The following is a 7833-nucleotide window of genomic DNA, read 5'->3' on the forward strand; positions in this document are numbered from 1 at the left end:
TATAGCATCTTATGCGTCGGGCTCACAGTGGCCACTCAGAAATTCTATAAAAAAATACAGCCACTAGTGTCACAGGCCTTTTTTTAAACCACAAAATATTTCATTAGATGGAATAAAGATACATAGTTTGTAGTTAAAAATAAAGAAACAGATACAAGACTCAGTTTAAAATCAAGCCTAAAAAAATAAATTTCTAAATAAAATTAGGTAGACCCAATCTATAAAATTCGAATAATTTTATATAAAAGAGCATGACACTAGGAATTAATAATATTTAATTTAAATGAAATAACGGATGTAATTAAATTATTTTTAATTTTTAATTTAATTTTATATTTATTTCAGTTATGTTTAACATTTAATTTTTAAAAAAAAATTATTTTGTTGGATTTAGCTTTAATAAAAAAATTAAGGGAAAATTACTTTTTAGTCCCTGAGGTTTAACGTAATTAACACTTCTGTCCCTCTATTTTGGCGACCCAACACTTAAGTCCCTCACTTTCTCTTCCGTCCAAATTCGTAGTCCTTCCGTCCATTTAATCCGTTTGGTCAAAGAGTCAAAAGTGAGAGATGATAATTTTTTCCAGAAATACCCTTCTCTTAATGTGAAATTCCTTTTTGTTTTTCTCTTTCATGTTTTTTCCAGTTGCATTTCTCCAGTTGCAGAAGAAGAAGAAAGTTGCAGAAGAAGAAGAAAAGGAAAAGGAAGAAGAAGAAAGAAGAAGTGTAAATGAAAATAATTTATAAATAAAATAATTTTATTTAAATTTCTAATCATATTAAAAAATTAATTTTAACAATAAATTATAAAATTAAATTTGGCTAGCGAGTCCATCTTCTACCTTGAGAAGATGCTCTCGCCGTTGCCCCTCTCACGCCGTACGCCCGATGATCGCCAAATGCTGCCGCCAGCCCGAGTTCCAGCAGTTCGTGCAACGATTGCTCCACCGTCGGCGCTACGAACCATCTCTGGCTGCCTTCATCGTCGATAGCTCACGAGAGGTTGCTTCGGTCTTCCTCAAATCGCCGATTCACACAGCAACTTCCTCCCCGGCGACGTCGAGGCTGCTAGGTTCATCCTGCTACCACTGTGTATGCCGTCCGTGCAATGTCGGTCGACAGCCCCTAAACCGGCGGATCGAGCAACGATTGCGCCTCTGTCGGCGCTGAGCCAACTCGGACCTCACCTTGTTGATGACAGCTCACGACGAAAGCCCAAACCGAGACCATCTCGATCTCGACCTCTACGAACGTGGGGACCGACGTGCTCCATGTCCATGTCGCGGCCGTTGCAGTCAGGCAAGTATCACCGGGCGAGCATGCTGCAGACAGATCAGTCATGCATCCGCTAGCGATCGGCACTCATTTTCGCCTCGAGTGGTCCACAAAGAAGGAAGAGGGTTAATTTTGTCAATTCACGTGTCCCAAACGGCTGTTTTGGACGGAAGGACTACGAATTTGGACGGAAGTGAAAGTGAGGGACTTAAGTGTTGGATCGTCAAAATAGAGGGACAGAAGTGTTAATTACGTTAAACCTCAGGGACTAAAAAGTAATTTTCCCAAAAATTAATAAAATCCAATCGAAACGATTAACTAATAATATTTTGTTGATTTGATAATATAAAATGATCGGACTTTAATTAATGTTAAAATATTTTAATTAAATTTTAAAATATTAGAATCTGATGATCTGAGATCCAGAAAAGAGGGTTTTACAATGGATTCTGTAAAACTGGAAAAAGTCTAGACCTAGAGGAGAGTATTTGTAATACCCGGCTCGAGTCCGGCATCGGAATTCCTGTAGTCCGGTGGAATCTCGGGTGTCGGAACCCTCGAGAAGGGTAATACATATGTTTTCTAAGGTATTTTCACTTGTTTTCATGTTTTGAAGTGTGAAAAGCAGTGAGTTTTGAAAGAAAAGCAACAAGGGAGAAATGCAAAGGTTCGGCCGCCGAACATTGCATGGTTGCGGCTTCACGTTCGGCTGCCGAAGGTGGTCTGGCCAGCCACCTATAAAAGGGCCAAGGGTCGGTGGAAGGAGGTTATTTCTCCTCCACTTGCAGCCAGAGGTGAGTTTCAGCCTCTCCTACGTTGACTTTCATGTTTTCCATGATTTTCATCCAATCTTTCAAGAGTTTTAAGAGTTTTGGTGACTTATGAAGGTTTTGAGCAAAAGAACCAAGTTTTGAAGCTTGGAGCTTTGGAAGAGCTTTTCTTCATATCTCCACGTTAGGATCCTTCATCCTCACGTTGTGTAAGAGGTAAGTGAAGATCCTGAGCTTCTTTGTTGATTTTGAAAGGTTTTATGAAGTTTGTATGGGTAGTATGCATGTTTAGGTTTAGGTGAGGTTTTTGGTGATTTGTGGTGTTCAAACATGTTTAAGTGTTATGTGCTATGTTTGTTTGGGGTGTTAGGGTAGTTTTAGACCCCTTTGTGCATATATATGTGTATATGCTAGTTGGGAGTAGTTGATTGCATGTTGGTAGGTTTTTTGGCAGAGTTTGCATGAAACAGAGCAGGGTTCTGTCCTTCGGGCAAAACCAGGTTCGGCCGCCGAAGGAAGGTTCGGCCGCCGAACCCCTTGTGGAGGCAGTTCGGCTGCCAAAGGTTGCCCCCAAAAGCTAGGCTTTCTGTTTAGAAAGGGACTTTCGGCCGCCGAAAAGAGGGAGTTCGGCCGCCGAAAGTGTGTGAGTTTCGTCTCTGGACGAGACCTTCGGCCGCCGAAGGTGCCGCCGAACATGCATGAGTTTCGTCTCTGGAGTGGGGTTTCGGCCGCCGAACCTGCCGCCGAAAGTGCCCTGTCCAGCTTTCTTTTGCATGTTGTATGTGATGGTTTAGGATTGGTTAGAGGGGTTTTGGGGAGTTTCGTAGAGATGTTCTTGAGTGAGTTTAGTCCCTCATTTGCGTCCACCTGTGTAGGTACGGACCAGAGGAATCAGGGAAGTCAGCAGTGAGTCCAGTGTCAGAACCTGCAGAGTCAGTTCAGAGATAACTAAAGGTGAGTGGAATTTAACTTAATGTTTTAATATGAGAACTGAATAGTTTATCATGCTTCATGCATCATGAATATGCTATAGGGTGAGTGCATTAGTGTACACAAAGATGATGCATTGCATTTATCCTTGTACTTGGCACTGCTCCTTGTACATTGCTTATGTGAGACGGCACGGACTTCGTGAGGATTCATTAGCCCTCAGAGGAAAGACCTGGAACAGCCTTACGAGGACCAGGCACAAAGACCTGGAACAGCCCTACGGGGACCAGACACATGGTACTCCGGTACCCCAGATGATATAGAGGGAGTTTTGATCCGTCCGGCCGAGGTGATGTGCTTATGTGTTGCATTCCATGAGAGCATGTTTTATCACCTGTTATTTACTATTCTACTCACTGGGCTATAGTAGCTCATCCCTCTCCCCTAACTCCAGTTGTGCAGGTTCAGAGGTCAGAGACAGGTCAGCAGGGTACAGGAAGAGTACAGAGTATTGTAATAGCTAGTGTGGACATATAAATGTATAGAGATGGTGTATATGTACAGTGTATAGAATGGTGCTTGACTATAAGAGTTGTAATCCCTTGTTCTTTTCACATGATCAGTTTATGTTTACATATATTGTTGTATGTTTATGAGCAAAACCAGGCTTAACATTATGAGTGTGATCCGCCTAGAGCCATGAGGAGCTCTAGTAGGGATTAGTATAGAACAGAGAGAGAGCATGCACAGGTTAAGCCTTGGAATGAAGAAAAGTTTTATGTGTTTTACAGAAAATGTATGATCATGTATGGGATTTCACAGGTACAGACAGGATAGCAGGCTTACTACGGGTCCCGGCGACCTTAAGTCGATCTGGATCCTAGTGCCGGTGGCAGTTCGGTTTCCGGGCTGTTACAGATTGGTATCAGAGCCCTAGGTTCACATGGTCGGACCTATAGAGAGAGAGAGTTGGGCTCATAGAGAGGTTTAGTAGGTCAAGCACCATAGGAAAAACATGTCCACGAGGATAGGATGTTATGCTGATGTGCCATGCCCTGAGTTATGCATGTGCATGTTTTTGATGTGTTGCTGATGTGTTATGTGATTTGTTGTTTGCCAGAGAGTGAAGATGCGAGGAACTCGTCGATCCGCGAGATTGACTGGAGTCCCACCTGTAAGTGAGGGTACAGCTGCTCGTCCACCTGCTTTGCCAAGGGCAAGATCTCACAGGTCAAGCAGGGAAGGAACGTCACGAGATCCTAGAAGATCTTCTGACGAGAGCAGGAGAGGAGTAAGCAGAGGGGGAAGGTCAGTAGAAGAAAGAGGTGTGATGGAAGAAGATCAGAGTAGAGATGTAAGCATGGGTGTAGGAAGGTCAGAAGAAGGTATGGGGGAGTCCCAGGGAGGCGTTCAGGCCTCGGGGTTTGGCTATCCACCCTTTCCACAGGGCCCAGAATATCCGATGGGAGGCACGTCGGATTACTCCAGCTTTGCCCCATATCCACCCTACATGCCATATATGCCCTATCCTTCCTTTTATCCACCATATCATATGTATCCACCCCCACCTGTTCATCCAAGTCTAGTACAGCCTGAAGTGAGGGAACCAGTTCCTCCACCACCACCTCCTGAACCAGTAGCCCCTGTTGTGAAAGCACAGCAACCCAGTTCTTCAGGGGGAAGTAAGGTGAAGATGACCGAATACTTAAAGTTGGATGCTCCGAAATTCAATACAGGAGATGATCCCTTTGAGTATCTCAGTGCAGTCAGAATGATAACAAGTGAGTTGGGAGCAGATGATGGTAGAGCCATTGAGATGGCAGGGTTCACGTTAAAGTGTAAGAAAGCTAGAGAATGGTTCAAGAACTATGTGGACCCGAGACTTGAGAGTATGACATGGGAAGAGTTCGCCAACGAGTTTGCTGGATGGGCTTTTCCTGACAGTTCCAGGGAACTAAAGGTTGTGGAGTTTGAGCAGTTGCGACAGACGGAGGAGATGAGCGTTGATGAATATACAGATAAGTTCCTGGAATTATTGCCATATGTCGGTCAGGCATATGATACAGATCAGAAGAAGGCAAAGAGATATGCCACAAGGCTTCATCCCAGGTATTTCTCTTTGATTCTTCATGCGGAGAAGGAAAGTTTCCACTCTATTGTGGATGCTGCTAGAAAGATGGAGGCCAGTGCCCTAAGTCAAGGTGTAGTCAAGGCACAGTCTTCTGGTGTTAAACCAGGTTCCTCCTCACAGGGTACAGCAAGTGCAAGTAAGAAGAGATGGGAGAAATTCAGAGGAAAGAGAGGTAAGTTCTGGAACAGGCTTAAGTCGGGTCTGGGAATGAGTAGTGGCTCCAGTTCTGGCGCAGATTTTCCAGTGTGCAAGAGGTGTGGCAAACAGCATAGAGGAGCTTGTCAGTTGGGATCCACAGCCTGCTATAGATGTGGGCAGGAGGGACATTATGCACGGGAATGTCCTCAGGCGACTTTGGTTGCACCATCCCAGCAGATGAGTACGGGCAGTGTAGTACAGCCAGTAGCTTCAGCCATACCACCAAGCAGTGGCAGAGGAAGAGGAAGAGGGGCAGCCTCTTCATCAGGGATGGGTTCCCGAGGTGCAGGGCCGTCAGCCCCAGCATGGATTTTCACCCTGACTCAGCAGGAGGCAGACACGTCGAACACGGTGGTGTCAGGTAATCTCATCATTGGGTGTTCAGAGGTGTATGCTTTAATGGACCCCGGTGCTTCTCACTCTTTCATTTCTTCTAGAGCTGCAGAGAGGTTGGGTTTGATAGTGTCTGAGTTAGAGTGTCCTCTCTGGGTCAGTGGACCCAAATGTGATCCATCTTTGGTAGAGTCTGTAACAGCCCGGCCCCGTACGACCGGCCCTGTTACCGCTCACAGCCCGTGACCTTCCTCTGGGCCCAGCCACTGTGAGCAGCTCTTAACATCCCTTCACCCTCACGGGTTCCAGGCAGGATTTGTCCCTCGGGGGAGCCATTACGGCCCGCCCTAGCCCGAGTGGATTTGGCCCAATTCCTTCCTCTGGGAATTAGGTCGCCTCCCCCACTGCTCGAACCCTTGACCTCCCACTTTAAGGGAATAGTCTGGTGAGAGTGAGTACCAATTGTACCAACTGAGAGTTTCACCAAGAGATTAGTTTAGTTAAGAATGATCTACTAGCTGATTTGATAAAAGAGTTTATTATTATTGTGATATGATCAGAGATTTGAGTATCACCTATTGAGAGTTAGAAAGTGAAAGTTAAGAAAAGATAAAGAGAAAGAGGAGTAATGATCAGAGTAGCGCAGCGGAAGCTGTGAAGTTTACGAGTAGTTTAAGAGCTTGATGTTCTTTGTTTGTTTTTAACATTCGAGGACGAATGTTTTTGTAAGGAGGGTAGATTGTAATACCAGGCTAAACCAGGCATCGGAATTCTTACCGTCCGGTGGGATTCAAGGATGTCAGAGGTTTCCTGAGGGTAGAGTGAAGGTTTCTAAAATGTTTTAAAGTATTTTCACGGTTTGATTAGGAAATAGTTGAGTTTTCGGGAGAAATGGCCAAAGGAGTTTCTGTCATGTTCGGCCCCCGAATGTTAAGTTCGGCCGCCGAAAGTGCCCAATGTTCGGCCCCCGAAGTTTATGTTCGGCCCCCGAAAGTTGTATGGTTTTGCATGCGATTCGGCAGCCGAAGCTGAGTTGGCCAGCCACTGTGTGGGCACTCCTTAGTCATTGTTTTGGGACAGATGTTACCTCCTAAGCTTCCCAGAGGTTATGCCACGTCTCCCATGACTCATCTATACACTTTTAATCACTCATGCACAGGTTTGAGGGTGGTAAAGTGTTTAGAACGTTTTGAAACAAAAGAAGAGAGTTTTGGTGTTTTGGTGAAGGAAAAGAGGTGTTGGTGCATAGCTTGGTGTTCAGGTTGTCCAGCTTCTGATTTCAGGAGGTAAGGGAAGTCTTTATACTTGTTTTAATGATTTCTAATAGCTTTTTACGAGGTTAAGGGTAGAGTGGCATGTTTAGGTTTTAAAGTTGAGTTTTTGATGTTTTAATGGTGTAAGCATGATTATGTGTTATAGTTGCTGTTTTGTTGGGGTTAATAGGTAGTTTTGGACCCCTTTGAGCATATACCAGAGTATCTGCAAGTTGAGGAGTTGTGTATGCAGGATTGTGTAGAGTTGGTGCTTGGCAGGAAATGGTTGTGCATGAAGCTGAGTTCTGGATGAACTCAGGTTCGGCCGCCGAAGGGAGGATTCGGCCGCCGAACCCCTTGTGAAGGCAGTTTCGGCTGCCTAAGGTTGCCTCCGAAAGAATGGACTTTCGGATCTGTCCAGCACATTCGGCCGCCGAAGGTGCCGCCGAAGGTGTCCTGCCTAGCTTTTCCTATGCATACTTTATGTGATTGTTTTATGAGTTTTTAGAGGGGTTTTGGGGAGTTGTTTAAGAGTTAATAAGAATATGTGTGACACCTCATTCGAGTCCATTTGTGTAGGATTGGACCCGACAGTTCAGGGAGGTCGTCAGGATTAGCAGTTGCAGAGTCAGTCAGGTTTCTGCTTGAGGAGCAGAGGTGAGTAGAACTAAACATAATCTTTTATTAAAGAAACATAATGCTTTAGCATAGTTCATGCATCATGAATGCTATGATATGTATTAGGATGATTGCATTAGAATCACGAATGTGAAGCATTGCATATTATGTGATCAGAGATTAGGTGGACCCAGGCGACTCCAATAGCCTAAGCTTCGGCTCCTGTCATTGTGTCAGGTCAGTTGGGCAATTACTTGTTGGAATGCCCTGTGTAGCTCCTTTGGGGGGGCCAGTGTTGACAGAGGGTATTTTTGGGGTCATGTCT

Source organism: Manihot esculenta, chromosome 3 (assembly GCF_001659605.2).
Source record: "Manihot esculenta cultivar AM560-2 chromosome 3, M.esculenta_v8, whole genome shotgun sequence".
NCBI lineage: Eukaryota > Viridiplantae > Streptophyta > Magnoliopsida > Malpighiales > Euphorbiaceae > Manihot > Manihot esculenta.